Source organism: Cervus canadensis, chromosome 5 (genome assembly GCF_019320065.1).
Source record: "Cervus canadensis isolate Bull #8, Minnesota chromosome 5, ASM1932006v1, whole genome shotgun sequence".
NCBI classification, from domain to species: Eukaryota; Metazoa; Chordata; class Mammalia; order Artiodactyla; family Cervidae; genus Cervus; species Cervus canadensis.
The window spans coordinates 34168909-34190629 of NC_057390.1; positions in this window are offsets into that span (position 1 = coordinate 34168909).

Genomic DNA, 21721 nt, shown 5'->3' on the forward strand with positions numbered 1-21721 from the left:
TAACCCCATGACTATAAAACAACCCCTGCATTGGAATACTAAAGCCATTCTCAAGTAGTGGGAATCTCCATGAACCTCAGGAGGTTCCTGTCTCTGAACCTACTTTCTTTTGCTTAAGGCCCTTTGACAGATACAGATCCTCTTCTCCTTAGTTCTTTACTCTTTTCCATTAATTAGGCCAAGAATTCTCAGAGAAGTAACTCATCAGAATTTCTTTCTCCCAAAAGGGGGAAATGATTTTAGGAGGTGACAATAAGTAATGAAGTAACCAACCAGATGAATTAAATGACCCTTTGAGATTTTTCATTTGTTCTATACCTGACAGGACTAGAGCTGATTCTGGAAACACTGATCATTTGTCCCTAATGAATCAGCTACCACTTTCTGATGGGCAAAATCTCCAACTGATGTTGGCAAAATTCTCAGTGAACCTCCCATCAACATTTAAACAGACCTCTCAAAACCTTTTCCCATAATTATCCAATACCCTATAAATAAAGAAACCCTTCAAGGCATAAAGCTTATAATAGAAGATTACAAGGCTTAAGGCCTCATTATCCCTTGCACTAGTCTCTGTAACACTTCCATTTTACCAGTGAGAAAATCTACATGTTGAGGGTGGAAATTTTCCAGGAACTTTGAGCAATAAATTAATGCTGTTAGCCCTAGACACCTTATTGTTCCTAATCATCATACCATACTAACATCTATTACCACTGAAAGTAAATTCTTTAGTGTAATTGATTCACACAGGGTATTCCCTAGTATGCCAGTTGATGAAGCTAGCCAAAATCATTTTGACTTCACTTGGGGAAAAAAATTCACCTGGACAGTAATGCCTGAAGATTATACAGAGAGCCCTTCTTATTTCTCTCGAATCCTGAAGGCTGATCTGGATAACCTAAAGCTCCCTAGAGGTTGCACTTTGTTTCAATACATGGGTGATTTGCTTCTTTTCCCTCCTTCTCAAGCCTCCTCACAAGAAAAAAGCATCCACTTGCTGAAGCTTTAGCCTGAAAGGAATATAAATGTACTAAAGAAAAACTGCAGTTTGCCCAAACCAAGGCTTGATATTTAGGACATCTTATATCAGAACCAGGGCTAAGCTTAGATGCAGAAAGACTTCGTTGTGTCCTCAGTTTCCCAAAACCCCAAAGTGCCGGATGCAAGGTTTTCTCAGGCAGGTTGATTACTGCATAAAATGGATGTCTCTTACTGCCAACTTCAATGTGTTTTACTCAACAGCAGCAAACGTGACCCAATTTTATGGGAAGAACAGGAAAATATAGTCTTTTAAAGTCTTAAAGGAAAGTTTGATATGAACCCCTCTGTCCTTGACATCACAATTAGCAGATGTTCAAAAACTGAAGCAGACAACATCTGATGTTTTCCCAAGATATCTAGATCAGGCCTATTGGAAGTTTGCTGCCAAACCATTGATAATGATTTAGTGCTTCAGATAATCTCCAATATCTATGATTTGATAACATATGAACTTTAAACTTTAAAAAAAAAAATCGGGATGGGGAATAAGTGTAAATCTATGGCTGATTCATATCAATGTATGACAAAACCCACTGAAATGTTGTGAAGTAATTAGCCTCCAACTAATAAAAAAATTAATAAAAAAAAAAAAAAAAAAAAGGTATCTGAGAGAGGTCCCTCCTACCCCTCTTTGTTACTCAAATGTGGCCTCAGTAGGGTTCCAAACTGGGCACTTTCCCAACTGCATGAGACACTACCCAGAGGAAAGATACTTCCTCAACACGGGCGACAAAAAACCCACTGAAACTAGAAGACCTGATTCTCGATCAGTGATGCTTTCACAGGAAGGTCTTGATCAAGAAGGAAATTCTAAAAATTAATAATAGAAACTTGAATTAAGTAGAGTTGGGAGACTAGACTGGGGAGTTCTCACACTGATGGTAGCAGAGTCCAACACAAAGAAGAAAGACTCCTCTGCTTTCCTGGAGAGGACTTGGTCAATGAAAGGTCATGTATTTGTTGTTTTCTACAGACCTCCCAATTTCCTCTTCCTCTATATAAAAGCATTCTCTTTTCTTTGCCACATAGGAACTTGCACATAGTTCAACACAGTTACAGATTCTGACTTGCAGTTCTGTTTATCTGGAATAAACCCATCTTTGCTGAGAAATATTTGAAAAATATCTAAAGTCTCTATTTCAAGTCAACACACAGTAGGCATATGATATGAATTTTGCCTAATAAGAATAGAAAGCCAAAAGTATTCAGAAGAAAATTATCATGTTAACATCAATATTAAAGTTTAGTACTGATTTTGAGAGACAAGAGAGCAGTTAAAAACACCAGACTAAGCAACAGACAAAGGATTAACCTCAAAAATATACAAGCAACTCCTACAGCTCAATGCCAGAAAAATAAATGACCCAATCAAAAAATGGGCCAAAGAACTAAACAGACATTTCTCCAAAGAAGACATACAGATGGCTAACAAACACATGAAAAGATGCTCAACATCACTCATTATCAGAGAAATGCAAATCAAAACCACAATGAGGTACCATTACACGCCAGTCAGGATGGCTGCTATCCAAAAGTCTACAAGCAGTAAATGCTGGAGAGGGTGTGGAGAAAAGGGAACCCTCTTACACTGTTGGTGGGAATGCAAACTACTACAGCCGCTATGGAGAACAGTGTGGAGATTTCTTATAAAACTGGAAATAGAACTGCCATATGACCCAGCAATCCCACTTCTGGGCATACACACCGAGGAAACCAGATCTGAAAGAGACACGTGCACCCCAATGTTCATAGCAGCACTGTTCATAATAGCCAGGACACGGAAGCAACCTAGATGCCCATCAGCAGACGAATGGATAAGGAAGCTGTGGTACATATACACCATGGAATATTATTCAGCCGTTAAAAAGAATTCATTTGAATCAGTTCTAGTGAGATGGATGAAACTGGAGCCCCTTATACAGAGTGAAGTAAGCCAGAAAGATAAAGACCAATACAGTATACTAACGCATATATATGGAATTTAGAAAGATGGTAATGATAATCCTATATGCAAAACAGAAAAAGAGACACAGATGTACAGAACAGACTTTTGGGCTCTGTGGGAGAAGGCGAGGGTGGGATGTTTTGAGAGAACAGCATGGAAACATGTATGTTGTCTATGGTAAAACAGATCACCAGCCCAGGTTGGATTCATGAGACAAGTGCTTGGGCCTGGTGCACTGGGAAGACCCAGAGGGATCGGGTAGAGAGGGAGGTGGGAGGGGGGGATGGGGATGGGGAATACATGTAAATCCATGGCTGATTCATGTCAATGTATGACAAAACCCACTACAATATTGTAAAGTAATTAGCCTCCAACTAATAAAAATAAATGGGAAAAAAAAAAACACCAGACTTTGGAGCCAGAAAAGTCTGTTTTCAGGTTCTAGTTCTGACACAGGCTAGTTGTTGACCTTGTTACAAGTTGTTAACCTTTCTAAGATTCGTTTCCTCATTTATAATATGGATATGAAAATATTATTTCATTGGATTGCTGAGATTTAAAAGAACAAATAGTATATAAAGTGTTTAGCGCAGTCTCACATTAGGGACTTGGAAATTATTATTATATTGTTATTATTCCACTCTTAAAATGTTTCCAAGATTCTTACCTGTGTAAACTGTCACTAAGCAATATTAGAAGCAATCCACAAGAGTTACTGTAAACCTATTGTTGGGATAATGGTGATATGGGTAAATAGTGGAGGATAAAGAGGAGGAAGGATTTAGAAAAGTTTTTACAAAAATTCTGTTTCAGAATCCACTACCAGCTCCTTAAAAGAGCTTTTCAAGAGCTGTAGATCAAATATTTACTTAAAGGTGCTTCTGGTAAACCTTCTGATAGAGATTGGGTGTCCCCTCAGTCTCTTCCCTATGTTGAGAAAATCATTGTGCCATCAATTCTCTCTTACCATGTTGACAGCTTACTATATGGGGCTCTTAAGGGAGTAACCAAGTCAGGGAGAGAGAGAGGTAGATAACAGGCATCTCTTATAGTAAGTCCAGAACTAATCGTTCCCCAAAGCAAACAGAGGCCCATGTGGAAATGCGATGAATTGAGAAAATTCTCAGCAAAATATTTTTTAAAGGCAGATGGAGACCCTGAAAGCTTCTGGTTTTCTGTTGGAAGCAGTTCCAGTTTGTAACCTGATGGGAGGTAGGGTAGAATCATAACTATGAGTTCATTATAGTTAGCTGTGCACATGTGCCCAAAAAGACAGATTTAATAAGTGGTTAAATGCGGTAAATGGTTCAGTTGGTGATTTCTTACTACCTGTTCACCAGCACCATTCCTCCCAGTAGGGGATCTCTAACCTGACAGCGATGCAGGACAAGGGCACTCTAAGCTTAGCTCCCTCCAGCGCTGGTTGCCATGACGACAACCTCAGAGAACCCTTCATTTCACTACTAGACAGAGTCTGCAGCCTTTGAATCAAAATTAGCTTATCTCATTTTCATTTGAGTCTTCAGATCTAACCAAATTCTTACATGCCTTGTCTGAAACAATTGTTTTGCTCTTTGTATAACATAATGGTTTTTATTAAACAGAAACAACTACTCCCCCACCTTGCTTTACCTCCCAGAATCTGTTATAGTGCCAGATCCCAGAAACTGAGGAAATACATCACTGTATGACCTGTAAAGTCTAAATTGTTCAAAATCAGCAGCAATTTCAGACCAACCTGGATATAGGTTACTGTATCAAAAGTACACATTTTGTACAGATTACTGAAAAAAAAGTTTCACTTTGACATTTAAATTGAAAAAATGACAACTAAACTTTTTTCTTCTCAGAAGAAAAGGTTCTTTTAAAAATGTAACCAGAGAAAGATTTCTTAACATCATTACCTTTGCCTCTCTCTGGGCATGCAAGACACTAACCAGAATAGAAAAATAAGTTTTAATTATCCAAAAAAGTACACAAGGGCACAAGAAATCCAGCATTGTTTGCCCTCAGCCCTCACCCAGTACTACTCCTGTCCTACAGGATTAAAGTGTTATAACTTTGTTAATCTCATGAACAAATAAAATTAATAAGTGGCTAAGGTCAAACTATTGTTCCCAGTGCAGCAGGAAGAGGGAATGTACTGTATTCTTTTAAAGTCAGAAAAGATATGTGCATTTATTTGTTCACTGGTATATTTAACACTTGTTATTGAGCGACTTCACTTTCACTTTTCACTTTCATGCATTGGAGAAGGAAATGGCAACCCACGCCAATGTTCTTGCCTGGAGAATCCCAGGGACGGGGAGTCTGGTGGGCGGCTGTCTATGGGGTCGCACAGAGTCGGACACGACTGAAGCGACTTAGCAGCAGCAGCAGCAGCATTGATCACTTACTATGTGCCAGCCACTGAGCTGAGTTGTGAGTGTATGAAGATAGAGTTCTTTTCCTAAAGGAACATGCAGTCCATTATAAAACTTGACCAGTAAACAAAGGGCTACATTTGATAATACTGATATGAGGCTTTGAAAAGGAAGATACAGCCTGATATACAAGCACCTTTCACCCAGTGCTCTGCACAGGGAGTGCTTAGACTAATTCCTGAATGGAGAGTAGGAGTTTGCCCAACGTTTGACCAGTAGAGAAACAGTAGAGGGCTATTTCAGATTGAGGAGTATGTGCACAGCTAAGAGGCATGAAGGAGCACAGTGAGGTCACTTCTAGGGACATTAAGTGATATGAGTGGACATAGAAAAGTGGACAAGATTCTAGGTAACAAAGGGTCTTATGTGTACACAAAGATGAATAATACAGATTAGGCAATGGAGAAACACTGGAACGTTTAAGAAGTGGAGTAATACGATCTAATTTGTGTTTTAGAATCATAATTCTCAGTGTAGACAGTAAATTGGATGGTGGGTAAACTGGATGAAGAGAAGGCAAGAGACAAGGGGACTTTCTGAAGTGTTATTACAATAGTCTGTGTAAGAGGTGACAACAATCAATTCAGTTGGAGATGAAGAGGAGAAGACAAATTAAGGAAGCATCAAGCAATTTGACTGATAGGACTTAAAATTAAAAAGATTGAGAGAATAAAAGAAAAGGAAATTATGGGCTCCACTTAGGCTATTGAGTTTGTGTTTCAGTAATGATGGTACCATTAGTTTTGCATTAGAAGTACAATTAGAAACTAATTTAGGACAATTTAAAATTGAGGTATCAGGGAAACAAGATATAATTCTAGATCTCAGTGGTAAAATTTTGATTCAGAAACACAGAGTTAGGTAGTATCAAGTATCTAAGACTGAACTCTGGAAGGAACAACCAAAAAGATTATGCAGAGAAAGAAATGAGAGTTAAGACAGAAATATGGAGTCCATAGATATTATAGAGATCAGAACAGAAAGAGGATTTGGCCAAGTTTGATATGGGATTTAAGAGAAGAAAGAAAGTTTCAATAGTGTGAAAGGAAACTGTGGAAGCAGTTGAACTCACATTGAGGATAGCTCAAAGTTGATAAGCCACAATGGATAATTGTGACCTGCTCGAGTCCTCACAGTGTTCCCACTGTGAACACAATGCAGAAGGGCAGGTCATTTACCATCCAAAGAGGCAAACACAGTTTATGGCTCAGCCTCCTGCCATGGGTCTGAAATCTTTGTACAAAAATAGCAACTCCTAGCTTTTCAACTGCTGAGCCAGTGTACTTTATTAGGTCCTACAGTAGACTCGAATTGTGTGCACCTGCATTCCAGTCTTGTTTATGATACAAAAAGCTTTATATTAACCCATAACTTCTATGTTACCTGCAGTCTCTGTGGATTTCTTTCCATTCTTTAGACCCTAGAAAATGGACAGTTGACAAGATGGAGTATTAGGATTCTCCTGGTAAAACTCTAGTTTAAGGGTCTTAGGAGTTTTATGATAATATAATTGAAGTCAAGATAGAATGGGACATTTATTCACTGATAGTTTGGCATGCTGCTCCTCCATCCTATTTCTTGTCCCATAGAAATACTTTAGGCAAAGTAATAGTTAATAAAAATCATAAGAAAAGGAAGAAAAACATAATTGTCTTCAAACTGAAGCTCTGTGTCACTCAAGTCCTCAACTAAATATAAACTTCTTATCCAGACATTTGACCATCTACCTTCTATTATTTTTTCCCTTTACACTACATTTTTTATCTCATCACTTTCTACCTAAATCTCTTCACTAATGGCAAGTAAATCTGTTAACATTACTCTCCCACTAAACCTTCTTTATGTACATTCTTGGGTAGATAATCTGTTTTGTTTGGCATTTCTTTCAAACAATTTTCCCACAGGAGGGCAAAAACATAAAGTTCACCAGATGTACCAGACAAGATATACTAGGTTATGCTGAAATAATAAAATAATCCTATCATTTCAGTGGCTTACAACAGCAAAGGTCTATTTTTCCCCAGACAACATTTCCATTGTGGTTTGGGGCATGGGTGGGTGTGGGGGAGGCTTGCTGCATGCACTTTTCCCTCTGGATCCAGGTGAGCAGTGTCTATATGTATATTCTCCATTATGTTAGCCAATAAAATCTTGTAAAAAAACAAAGTAGTTCTTAAAAACTCTTGCCTGAAAGAGATATTTCTTTAGCCAAAGAAAATTATAAAGCCCAACTTAACTTTATTGTGGCAGGAAAGAACATTTCACCAAGGGAGTGAGATGTTGATAATAAAAAGTAATTCAACTAGACACACGTCTTACCTTGCTCATTTTCCTTGCTCTTCTTTTTGGGGGTTGTCCCTGTGCTATATAGTAGGTCCTTGTTGGTTATCTATTTTTTTTAAATTTTTTTTGGTTGTCTATTTTAAATGTAGCAGTGTGTACATGTGAATCCCAAACTTCCCATCTATCCCTCCCCCACACCCTTCTCTGATATCCATAAGCTTGTTCTCTAAGTCTGTGAGTTTGCTTCTGTTTTATAAATTAGTTCATTTGTATTATATTTTTTAAGGATTTTTCTGCATATAAACAATATCATATGATGTTTCTCTTTGACTTACTTCACTTAGTATGATAATCTATAAGTCCATCCATGTTGCTGCAGATGGCATTATTTCATTTTTTTTTATGGCTGAGGAATATTCTATTGTATATGTGTATCATATCTTCTTTTTCCATTCATCTGTTGATGGGCATTTAGCTTGCTTCCACATCTTGGCTATTGTAAACAGGGTTGCAAAGAACATTGCGAGAAATATTCTTTCTGACCATATTTTTTTCTGGATGTAAGCCCAGGAGTGGGGTTGTTGGATCATATGATAGCTCTATTTTCAGTTTAAGGAAACTCCATAAGATTTCCATAATGGCTGTAGCAATTTACATTCCCACTGGCACTACAGGAGTGTTCCTTTTTTGCTACACTATAGCCAGCATTTATGTTTCTAGACTTTTTGATAATAGTCTTTCAGAATAACATGAGGTGATATCTCATTGTAGTTCTATTTAACTTTTTTAAACTTTGTTTTGTATTGGAATATCACCAATTAACAATGTTGTGATAGTTTTAGGTGGTCAGCAAAGGGGCTCAGCCATGAGAGCTTTATAGTATCCAGTCTTAAATTAGGTCATAAATCCATTTTGCATTTATTTATGTGTATGGTGTTAAAGGATATTCTAATTTCATTTTTATATGTAGCTGTCCAGTTTGCCAAGCACCATTTATTGAAGAGACTATCTTTTCTCCACTGTATAGTTTTTCCTCCCTTGTCATAGATTAATTGGCCAATGGTAATTTGATAGGAATTGCACTGAATCTGTAGATTGCCTTGGGTAGTATAGTAATTTTGACAATATTGATTTTTCCAATCCAAGAACTTGGTATACCTTTTCATCTCTTTGTGTCATCTTTGATTTCTTTGCTGACACATCTTATAGTTTACAGAGTACAGATCTTTTGCCTCCTTAGGTAGGACTATCCCTAGGTATTTTATTCATTTTGATGTAATGGTAAATGGGATTGTTTATTTGATGTCTCTTTCTGATCTTTTGTTGTTAGTATATAGAAAAACAACAGATTTCCGTGTATTAATGTTGTCTACTGCCACTTTACTGAATTCATTGATGAGCTCTAGTAATTTTCTGGTAGCATCTTTAAAGAGTGACAGTTGTATTTCTTCTTTTACAATTTGGATTCCTTTTACGTCTTTTTTTTTTCTCTGATTGTCATGGCTCAGAATTCCAAAACTATTTTGAATAATAGTGATGTGAGTGGATGTCCTTGTCTTGTTCCTGATTTTAGAGAAAATGCTTTTAGTTTTTCACCATTGAGTATGATGTTAGGTATAAGGTTTATCATATAAGTCCTTTATTATGTTGAGGTAAGTTCCCTCTTTGCCCACTATCTGAAAGATTTTTATCATAATGGGTGCAGAATTTTCTCAAAAGAATTTTCTGCATCTATTGTGGTGATCATAGTTTTTATTCTTCAACTTGATGTAGTGTTTCATAATGATTTATTTGCAGATACTGAAAAATCATTCATCCCTGGAATAAGTCCCACTTGATCATGGTGGGTAACCTTTTTAATATGTTATTGGTTTCAGCTTGCTAATACTTTATTGAGTGTTTTTGCATCCATGTTCATCAATATTGTCATCTTCTTTTCTGGTATTTTTGTCTGGTTTTGGTATCAGGGTGATGCTGTTCTGATACAGTTCATCTGTGTAGCCATCTTGTCCTGGACTTCTGTATGTAGAAAGCTTTTTAATCACACTTGCAATTTCAATGCTTGTGATTGGTCTATTCCTATTTAATTTTTCCTGGTTCAGTCATGGGAGATTGTATCTTTATAAGAATTTGTCCATTTCTTCTAGGTTGTCCTTTTTTTTTTTTTGCTTGTGCTTACTTGTAGTTGTCTCTTATGATCCTCTGCATTTCTGTGGTGTCAGTTGTAACAGCTCCTTTTTCATCTCTAATTTTGTTGATCTGACTCCTCCTCCTTTTTCTTGATGAGTCTGAGTAAAGGTTTATCTATTTTGTTTATCTTTCAAAGAGCTAGTTTTTGTTTTCATTGTCTATTATTGTTTTCTTTATTTCTATTTCATTTATTTCTGCCTTTTCCCTTCTACTAACTTTAGAGGTTTTTTTTGTTCTTCTCTCTTTAGTAGCTTTAAGTTTAAGGTTAAGGTTGTTTGATATTTTTCTTGTTTCTTGAAATAAGATTGCATCACTATAAACTTCCCTTTTAAAACTGCTTTTATTGCATCACATAGGTTTGGTATCATTATACTTTAATTTTCATTTGTCTCTAGGTACTTTTTAACTTTGATTTCTTCAGTGATCCATGCATTATTTAGTAGCATACTCTTTATCCTCCATGTTGTTTGTGTTTTTTATCATTGATTTCTAATCTCATGCACTGTGGTTGGAAAAGATTTCATTGTGATTGTGCTGCTCCTACTGTCTCATTGTGGCTTCTTTTTCATTGGATGTAGGGTATCTTTTTTGGTAGGTTCCAGTATTTTGTTGTTGTTGTTGTTGTTGATGGTTGTTCAGCAGTAAATTGAGATTTTGGTGTTTTTTTGTATCAAGCTGTGAGCTCATGTCCTTCTAATCTGCTATCTAATCTATTAGCCTGGTGTTTCACATGATGTACTCTGAATATAAATTGTAAAAGCAAGGTGACAATATACAGCCTTCTTGTACTCCTTTCTCAAATTGAACCAGTTGTTCCATGTTCAGTTTTAACTGTTGCTTCTTGACCTGCATACAAGTTTCTCAGGAGACAGGTAAGGTGGTCTGGTAGTCCCATCTCTTGAAGAGTTTCCAGTTTGTTTTTGTTCCATACAGTCAAAGGCTTTAGCATAGTCAATGAAGCAGTAGTAGATGGTTTTCTGAAACTCCTTTGTTTTCTCCATGAACAAATGAATGTTGGCAATTTGATCTCTGAATCCTCTGCCTCTCTGAAACCCAGCTTGTACATCTAGAAGTTCTCAGTTCATGTACTACTGAAACCTAGACTGAAGGATTTTGAGCATAACCTTGTTAGCATGTGAAATGGGTGCATTTGTACAGTAGTTTGAACACTCTTTGGCATTGCCCTTCTTTGGGATTGAAATGAAAATTGCCTTTTCCAGTTCTACAGCCACTGCTGAGTCTTACAAATTTGCTGACATATTGAGTGCAGTACTTTAATTTCATCATCCTTTAGGATTTTAAATACTTCAGCTGGAATTCCATCATCTCCACTAGCTTTGCTTGCTTCCTAAGGCCCACTTGACTTCACACTCCAAGATGTCTGGCTTAGGTGAGTGACCACACCATCATGGTTATCTAAGTCATTAAGACATCTTTTGTATTGTTATTCTGTATATTTGTGCCATCTCTTCTTAATCTCTTTGGCTTAGGTCCTTACTGTTTCTATCCTTTATCATGCCCATCCTTGCATGTTCCCTTAATATCTCCAGTTTTCTTAAAGACTTCTCTAGTCTTTCCCATTCTATTTTTTCCCTATATTTCTTTTTTTAATTGTTTAATTGTAAGTTTATATAATTTAAATTTTCATAATGGCTGTTTAATAACCAGCTTTTGAAATTCTTTTTTTTTTGAACTGAATTGTATACTTTTTTTTTTAATTTTTTTTTCCTTTATTTTTTTTTTCCAGTGGGTTTTGTCATACATTGATATGAATCAGCCATCAATGTATGACAAAACCTATATTTCTTTGTATTGTTCATTTAAGGCCTTCTTATCTCTCCTTGCTATTCTGTAGAAATCTGCATTCAGTTGAGTATACCTTTCCCTTTTCTCTTTTGTCTTTCACTTCTCTTCTTTCCTCAGCTAATTGTTAGGCCTCCTCAGACAACCACTTTGTTTTCTTGCATTCTTTTTCTTTGGTATGGTTTTGGTCACTGTCCCCTGTACAGAGTTAAAAACCTCTGTCCACAGTTTTTCAGGCACTCTGTCTACCAGAGCTAATCCCTTGAATTCATCACCTCCACTGTATAATCATAAGGGATTTGATTGAGGTCATACCTGAATGGCCTCATGGTTTTCCCTGCTTTTTCCAATTTAAGCCTGGGTTTTGCAATAAGGAGCTCAAACCTGTTGTTGTTCAGTCACTAATTTGTGTCCAATTCTTTGTGAACCCATGGACTGCAGCACACCAGGCTTCCCTGTCCTTCATTATCTCCTAGAGTGTGCTCAAACATGTGTCCATTGAGTCAGTGATTCGTTCAACCATCTCATCCTCTTGTCAACTCCTTCTAAGCTTGCCCTCAATCTTTCCCAGCATCAGGGTCTTTCCCAATGAGTTGGCTCTTTGCATCAGGTGAACAAAGTATTGGAGCTTCAGCATCAGTCCTTCCAGTGGATATTCAGGGTTGATTTCCTCTAGGATTGATTGATTTGATCTCCTTGCTGTCCAAGGAACTCTCAAGAGTCCATTACCACAGTTCAAAAGTATCAGTTCTTCACTGCTTAGCCTTCTTTATGGTCCAACTCTCATATCCATACTGAACTACTAGAAAAACCATAACTTTGACTAAATGGACCTTAGTTGGCAAAGTGACATCTCTGCTTTTTGATACATTGTCTAGGTTTGTCATGGACTTCCCTGGTGGATCAGATGGTAAAGAATCTCCCTGCTAATGCGGGAGACCTGGGTTCGATCCCTGGGTTGGGAAGATCCCCTGGAGGAGGGCATGGCAACCCACTCCAGTATTCTTGCCTGGAGAATCCCCATGGACAGAGGAGCCTGGCAGGCTACAGTCCATGGGGTCGCAAAGAGTTGGACATGACCCACCGACTAAGCACACACAGAACACTAGGTCTGTCATGGCTTTTCTTCCAAGGAGCGAGTGTCTTTTAATTTCATGGCTGCATTCACTGTCCACAGTGGTTCTGAACCTGATCCAGTCAGCTCCAGGTCTTGTTTTTACTGACTGTATAGAGCTTCTCCATCTTTGGCTATAAAGATCATAATCAGTGTCTGCGCTGGGCTGTGCTGTCACTTCAGTCATGTCTGACTCTTCATGACCCCATAGACTGTAGCCCACCAGGATCCTCTATCCATGGGGTTCTCCAGGTACTTATTCCTATATTAGCAATATTATGACTTTATAATATGTTGCTATTTGATAGGACATGGTTCCTCCTTGACATTTAAGACAATGCTTCTTTATATCATGTTCTTATTCATTCAAGATTAATATTTATAATCAAATTCATCCACTTGAATTTTTATTATGCATCAATTGTAATCATAGATTGATTTGGAGAAAATGGACATATTAAGCCTCAAATTTCAAGATGTACCTTTTTAGTTATGAATTTTTCCTTTAAGTCCTTTATAGTTAGGGTTAGCTCTTCATATTCCTCATTTGTAGATCCTTAGCCAGGTCTTTCAAATGTTTTTTCTACTTTTATCAAATATATTTGTTATTGTTATGGCTGCTGTTGTTACTATTATATTTTAATAGATTATTTCTTATATATAGAAAGCTATTAATGCTATATACTTCTTTGGTTTTAGGTGTAGTGATTTTTCATTAGATTCTGGGTTTTCCAGGTAGACTATTACTATCTGCAAATAATACATTTGGATAAATCTTCCCCATATTAATTATTTATTCTTAGTGCATTGATTATGTTTTAGGGACATTTTACAGTGTATCACTTTATTCCCAGGCCATCCAATGAGTTGTTAAATCTTGCCAACTTTTATTCTAATAATATCCTTCCCCTGTATGTTATATCTACCCAAGTATCAGTCATTTACCAAAACTAAGTGATCTTTATGACTCATAATAATTTCCCTATTGGGGGTGAATTCATTGAGCAGGCCACACTCCAGGAACTGTTAAAGGAAGTTCTTCAGGTAGAAGCACATGACAACTGAAGAAGAGTTGTATCTTCATACAGGAAATGATAAATATTGGGTAGTGCAGAAAGTTTTTTCAAGTGTTTCCATTACTCCTATAGAAAAATCAGAATGAACTTTTGGCCAACCCAATATGTAGGTAAAAGACTGTTTAAAGAGAAAATATTAACTGTGTTTTGTGGAGGTTATAACATCTGTAGGAATAAAATGTATCATAGCAATAGAAGATGAAAAAATACCTTTTCAGGGCTCTTACACTATAGGTAATATGTTACAGTATTATCCACAGGTAGACTGTGATAAGTTAGAGATGCATATCATAAAGTCAGGGCAGTAGTTTTCCAACTTTGGATCTTAGAATTAATATAAATAAGCTCTCTAGAGTAGGGTACCCAGTAATTCTAAGACTCTAAGTTTTTCTATCAGTGTTTATCATACTGAATATTAATTTTTAAATGTTTAAAAACAATAAGAAGAAACTCATTGTATGTTAATATACATGTCATATTTTAATGAAAAATATTATGTGTAACAAAAGTGTAGTGAAAAGTATCACTAGTTCACATCTTGAAAATTATTTTAATGTTGGTCTAAGAAAAGGTGGCTAGATTCTCATACCTGCTGCATCTTTAATCTGTTTAACCAGACATGACATTTAGTTTCTGGAAAACCCCATGGTACATTTGTAAAATAAAGAGATGAACATGCAAATCATACTTAGTATCATTGTGAAAAGTTTGACCTTACAGATTCCTTAAGAGGCTCAAGGACCTACAAGAATCTCTGCCCAAGAGAAAAAAAACTACAGAAACAAATCAAAGAGGTATAGCAATAAGAAACTAGTGAATAAGTTGTAATCCTAAAAGTCAATGCAAAAATAGTGGGAAAAAAAGAATGACTAGAGTACAGATAAGAAAAATAAGAAACAGAAACACAGCAGATTAAAATCATAATGGTAATAACATCACATATAAATGGATAAATCATCAGCAGGATCAAGTTGTCAGGCTTTATAAAAATTCAAAACCCAACTATAATTAAAAGCAACTCACTCTAATTATAAAATATATAAACTGCAGGTTTAAAAAAAGATTGAAAAAGAATACCATGCAAACACATTCATTATAAGAAAAGTGGCTATTTTAATGTCAGATAAAATAGACTTCAGAATAAGGAATATTCCTTACCCTTATCAGTTGAGGTACAGTTGATCCTCATTATTTGTGGGTTCCATATTTGTTAATTCACCTCCTGGTTAACATTTTTAATTCCTAAATCAACCCCATATTTTCATGGTTATTCTTGGACATGTGCAGAGTGGGGAGGGACAAATTTTAGCCTTCCAACATGCACATTTCCAGCTGAGGTTGAACAAAGCAATGCTCTGCCTTCTTTTTTCAGTTCTCACACCAGGATGACCAGAGGGAGGAGACAGTAGAAGGCAGTGTGATATAGTGCAGTAATACACATCTCTGGAACCAGATGGACAGGGCTTTCATCCTAGCTCTGGCGTATGTTAGCAGGGTAGCCTCAGGCAAGTCACTTCACACTTTTGAACCTCATTATGTTTTTCTGTAAAATAAAGAAGAATCTAGCAGGACAGGACATGTTATTTTCAGGATTTAAGATTAAAATCTATGCCATACATGTACATAGTGAGTGAAGTCACGCAGTCGTATCCTACTCTTTGCGACCCCGTGGACTGTAGCCTACCAGGTTCCTCCCTCCATGGGATTCTCCAGGCAAGAATACTGGACTGGGTTGCCATTTCCTTCTCCAGGGGACCTTATCCACCCAGGGATCAAACCCGGGTCTCCCGCATTGCGGCAGATGCTTTAAGCTCTGAGCCACCAGGGAAGCCCTGTGTGTATAATTTCCCCTGGGAGCAATATAGCAATATTCACTAATTCAGTATTCAGTGACATTGTAGAACATAACTATCTTGAATTAAAAGAATCTACTGTACATTTAAAAGGTGCAATTCTTTAAAGAAATGCAAATTCTAAATGACTATGTACCTAAAATTAGAGCTTCAACACAAGAAACAAAAACAGATGTAGGAGATCCAAATAAATCCATAATAAGAGCAAGAAATTTCAGGTCCTCTTTTAGTAATTCATAAAACAAGTAGTCACACAATAAATATGAATCTAGTTGACATTTTAGTACATCCCACTCAACAACAGAGATTACATATTCTTTTCAAATGCACATGAAACACTCTCCAAGACAGACCTCTGCTGGTCCGTAAACAATTTTCAATGCATTTAAAAGGATTATAATCATACCAAATGTGTTCTTTGATCAAAATGAATTAAATTAATAATCAGTAACAAACATTTATGGACTACACCTTAGTATGTGAATATTAATTGACATACTTCTAAAAACCACAGGGGTAAAATAAAGAAATTTCACGTGTGATTGGAAATTATTTTCGACTGAATGAAAAGAAAAATATACCATATAAAAATCTATAGGATGAATTTAAAATAGTGCTTACAGAATATATATAGTTTCAGTTCTTATGTTAGAAAAGAAGACAGATATAAAATCAATTTTCTTGCACTTTATAAGCTAGAAAAAGGAAATTAAACCCATAGTAAATAAAAGGAATAAAATAAAAGTACAAATCAGTGGAAGAGAAAAGATATAAACACTATAGAAAAACAACATGTTCATAAAAAAATATTAATCTCAAGCTTGAGAAACCTATATACAAGTCAGGAAGCAACAGTTAGAACTGGACATGGAACAACAGACTGGTTCCAAATAGGAAAAGGAATATGTCAAGGCTGTATATTGTCACCCTGCTTATTTAACTTATATGCAGAGTACATCATGGGAAATGCTGGGCTGGAAGAAGCACAAGTTGGAATCAAGATTGGTGGGAGAAATATCAATAATCTCAGATATGCAGATGACACTACCCTTATGGTAGAAAGTGAAGAACTAAAGAGCCTCTTGATGAAAGTGAAAGGGGAGAGTGAAAAAGTTGGCTTAAAGCTCACCATTCAGAAAACTAAGATCATGGCATCTGGTCCGGTCACTTCATGGGAAATAGTTGGGGAAACAGAGTCAGACTTTATTTTTGGGGCTCCAAAATCACTGCAGATGGTGACTGCAGCCATGAAATTAAAAGAGGCTTACTCCTTGGAAGGAAAGTTATGACCAACCTAGGTAGTCATTAAAATGCGGAGACATTAGTTTGCCAACAAAGGTCCGTCTAGTCGAGGCTATGGTTTTTCCAGTGGTCATGTATGGATGTGAGAGTTGGACTGTGAAGAAAGCTGAGCACCGAAGAATTGACGCTTTTGAACTGTGGTGTTGGAGAAGACTCCTGAGAGTTCATTGGACTGCAAGGAGATCCAACCAGTCCATCCTAAAGGAGATCAGTCCTGGGTGTTCATTGGAAGTGCTGATGTTGAAGCTGAAACTCCAATACTTTGGCTACCTCATGTGAAGAGTTGACTCATTGGAAAAGATCCTGATGCTGGGAGGGATTGGGGGCAGGAGGAGAAGGGGACGACAGAGGATGAGATGGCTGGATGGCATCACCGACTCGATGGCCATGAGTTTGGGTAAACTCTGGGAGTTGGTGATGAACAGGGAGGCCTGGCGTGCTGCAATTTATGGGGTCACAAAGAATCAGACACAACTGAACAACCGAAATGAACTGAAGACTCATCAAGAAAAAAAAAATTAGAAGACAAAATCATGTCTACAAAGAAGAATAGAATAGCAGAAATCACCACCAATCCTACACACATTAAAATGATAAGATAATGAAAAACTTATGTCAATAAAATTAAAAGTGTAAATGAACTGTCCAACTTTTGAAATTTGCAAATGACCAAAGTTAACTCAAGGAGATATAGTGTAACTATATAGCTAAAGAAACCAAATTCATATAAGAACTTTCCCATTCCCTCCCCTTCACACACACATATACAAAAACACTTTAGAGACAGATGATTCATTGGTGAATTCTAATATAAACTTAGAAATTAAAAAATGCTATTTATATGCAAAAAAAATTCTCATTGGAAAAGACCCTGATGCTGGGAAAGATTGAGGGCAGGAGGAGAAGGGGACCACAGAGTATGAGATGGTTGGATGGCATCACCAACTCGATGAAAGTGAGTTTGAGCAATTCTGGGAGACAGTGAAGGACAGGGAAGCCTGTCATGCTGCAGTCTGTGGGGTCACCAAGAGTTGGACATGACTGAGTGACTAAACAACAAATTTTGTGCAAACCTTTTCAGAATGTGGAGGAGAAACAAACCCTTGCCAATTTATTCCATGAGGCCAGTGCTACTCTGTTGTTGTAGTTTAGTCTCTTAGTTGTGATATCCAAAATCAAAAAAAGGATATTACAATAAAGGAAATTACAGGCCAATATACTACATGAATATAGATACAAAAATCTTCAACAATGTTAGCAAATTGTATGTGTGTTTGCTCAGTCACTCAGTCCTATCTGCCTCTTTGCAACCCTATGGACCATAGCCCACCAGGCTCCTCTGTCCATGGGGCTTCCCTGGCAAGAACACTGGAATGGGCTGCCATTTCCTCCCCCAGGTGATCATCCTGACCTAGGAATTGAACCTGTATCTCCTGCACTGCAGGCAGATTCTTTACCACTGAGCCATTGGGGAAGCCAAAAATTTACAAAAAGGTTAATACATCATGAACAAGTGGGATTTATTGAAGCAGTATAAATTTGGTTTAATACATGAAAATCAAACTATGATTCTCCATATTAACTCAATAAAGAGAAAAACCACATGACTATTTCAATATACAGCATATGTAACTTTTTTTGAAAAATTCAACACCCATTTATAAAAACCCTCAACATCTCGCTCATCTAGCTCAGATGGTAAAGAATATCCCTGCAATCCAGGAGACCAATGTTCGATCCCTGGGTTGGGAAGATCCCCTGGAGAAAGAAATGGCAACCCACTCTAGTATTCCTGCCAGTATTCTTGCCTGGAAACTCCATGGACAGAGGAACCTGGTGGGCTACTGTCCATGGGGTTGCAAAGAGTAGGACACAACTGAGCAACTAACACATGTTCAACATCCAGGAATAGAAAACAATACCCTCAGCTCAATAAAAGGCATCTGTAAAATACCTACAGCTAGTAAAAGTTGTTAAAGGGAAAAGACAACTTTTCTCCCTAAGTCTGGGAACAGGACTTTTCTGTCCACTCTCAGCACTTCTATTCAACATAGTTTTGGAGGTCCCACCAAGTGCAACTGAAGAAGAAAAGTCATACAGGTTGGAAATTAAGAAACTAAACTCCTTTTATTCTTAGACAAGATGATCAAATATATAAAAATAATCAATCTTCAAAAAAGATACTGAAATTAATAGCAAAAGTCAAAGAATAAAATGAGTTATAACTTATTTCTAGAAATTGACAAGGTGACCTTAAATTTATATAGATATGTGAAAGGTGTAGTAGAGCCAACGTAATTTTGAAGAAGAAACAAAGTTGGAGGACATAATCTGACTTCAGGAGTTAGTCTAAAGGTACTATGTTTAAGACAAAAGGCATGCACTAAAATAAATATTAAAGGACATTTAATATTTAGATAATGAACCTAGATTGGATCATGGCAGCTCAGGAAGGAATGAGAATTATAGAAATAAATATGTGATTAAATTTAAATGGCCATTAACTGTGTAAAATAATATGAATGTTGCCTTGTGATAGTTAGACATATGTATAATAAAACATATGACAAAAACCAGCAAAAGTCTAATTAGAGATAGAAGAAGTGGTAAAAATACTAATTTTTTAGAATAAGTCAGAAATGATGTGTTGTAAAATTTAGGGCAACCAATACAAATAGTAAACAAATGTGTACCTAGCAAGCCAATAGGGAAAAATATAAAATATTTGTGAAAACTTATAAAATGAGAAAAATTACCATGGCAAAAAAGGAACATAGAACACACTGGAGAAGTATAAATAAATTCATAGCATAGTAGATTTAAAAGTAAATACATCAGAACTTTACTAAGTGTAACTGAACTAAAAACTCCTTTAAATTACACAGTTTGTCAGATTGGATAAATACAACTGCATATAGAATAGACTTACCTTTAAAAATACAAATATATTGAAAATGAAGGGAAAGTGTACAATATGAATACTAAATAAAAGATAACTATTATAAGTATACAAATATCAGAAAGGATAAGCTCTGAGACAGAAGCATTACTGAAGATAAAGGGAATATCAATTCACCAGGAACACATTATAATTCTAAATTTCTTTGCAGTGAATAATATTCAAATTATATAGAGCAAAACTTGACAGAAGTAAAAGATATAGAAAAATCCTCCATCATAGTGAGAGATATTTTTCAGTAAACTAAAACAATAATGCTCTTAGGAAAAACACAGAGTACTCCTAATGTTTTGTGGGAGGAAAAGATTTCATAAACCTTAAATAGGATGTAAAATTAAATTTCTTTAACATCATGAACTTGACTTCATTAAAAGGTAACTTTAAATGAGTGAAACCCAAAATGAGAGAAAATATTTGCATTGCATATATCCCTCAAAGAATTCACATCCACAATATAAAAAGAACTGCTATAAGACATTAAAAATAGATAACCCAATTTTTAATGCACAAACACTACACAAAAGAAAATATCAATATCAAAAGGGCCAAAACTTGTTTGAAAATACACTAAAGCTAACTGGTCATCAGGGCAATTCACACCCACCAGAATGGTGAATTTTGAGTCTCACAATACTCTCATTTGGCAGGAATGTAGAACTGCAGCTCCCATACACTGCTGTTGGGACCGTACACTTTTACCATCAGTCAGAAAAACTCTTTGTCACTATCTACTAGAGCTGAACACATGAACACCCTATGATGTCACAATGCCAATCACAGGTGTAATGTAATGTAATGTAACCAATGCAATGTAACTCATTTGCACTAAAAGGCATGTACAAGTGTTTACAGCAGAAATATTGGTAAGAGCTTCAATTGGAAACAATAGCATAGATAAGTACATTGCGGTAAATTCAAACAATGAAATGCACAGATTGCTGCATGCAACAACATAGATGAACCTCTCAAACACAATAGAAAATGATAAAAACAAGACCAAAAAAACAAAACAAAACAAAATATACATGCTAGCAGAGTTAGATTTACTATGAAGATAATATGGATAATCTTTAACTTGCTCAGATCCAATCTAAGGCCCTGTAACAAATATTGTATTTATAATTAAGTATTTAGTTTCAAGAGAGCCCACAAATCATTCAAACTTCACATCTTCCATGAATCAGTTCTTTCCTCGACCTATACAATTCCAAAATAGTAAATTAACCTGATAGTACTAGATGTCAAGTTGGTGGCTACTCCTAAAATGAAATGGCTGGTGACTGGAAGTGGACCTAGGAATGGCTTCAGAGATGCTGTTAACTTTCTATTTATTAATCAACAGTGATTAATCTTAAATGTTTAGCAACTTGTTTTCTGAAACAAAGTTTCTCATAGTTTACATATTGTCATGGTGCCTGATTTCAAGTTACCAGCATTTGAACAACTAGTGGCAAAATTCCTGCATATTTAACATTTGGATCCCACAAGCTGGTATAAGTCATGTCTAGCACACCATTTTGGGGTGCGGTTTCATGGCCATATTTACTTTAGATATTTCACTGAAATATAAATGAAAATGTAGGATGTATCATGCCTTTTGTATATTTTATACTTCAATAAAAATAGTACTTTAAGAATTCTAGAGGATATCCTCTCCCAAAAATGAAACTAAAGTAATAAACACTGAATATCTTCCAAATAAATTCAAGTTATTATGGGAATGGCCACT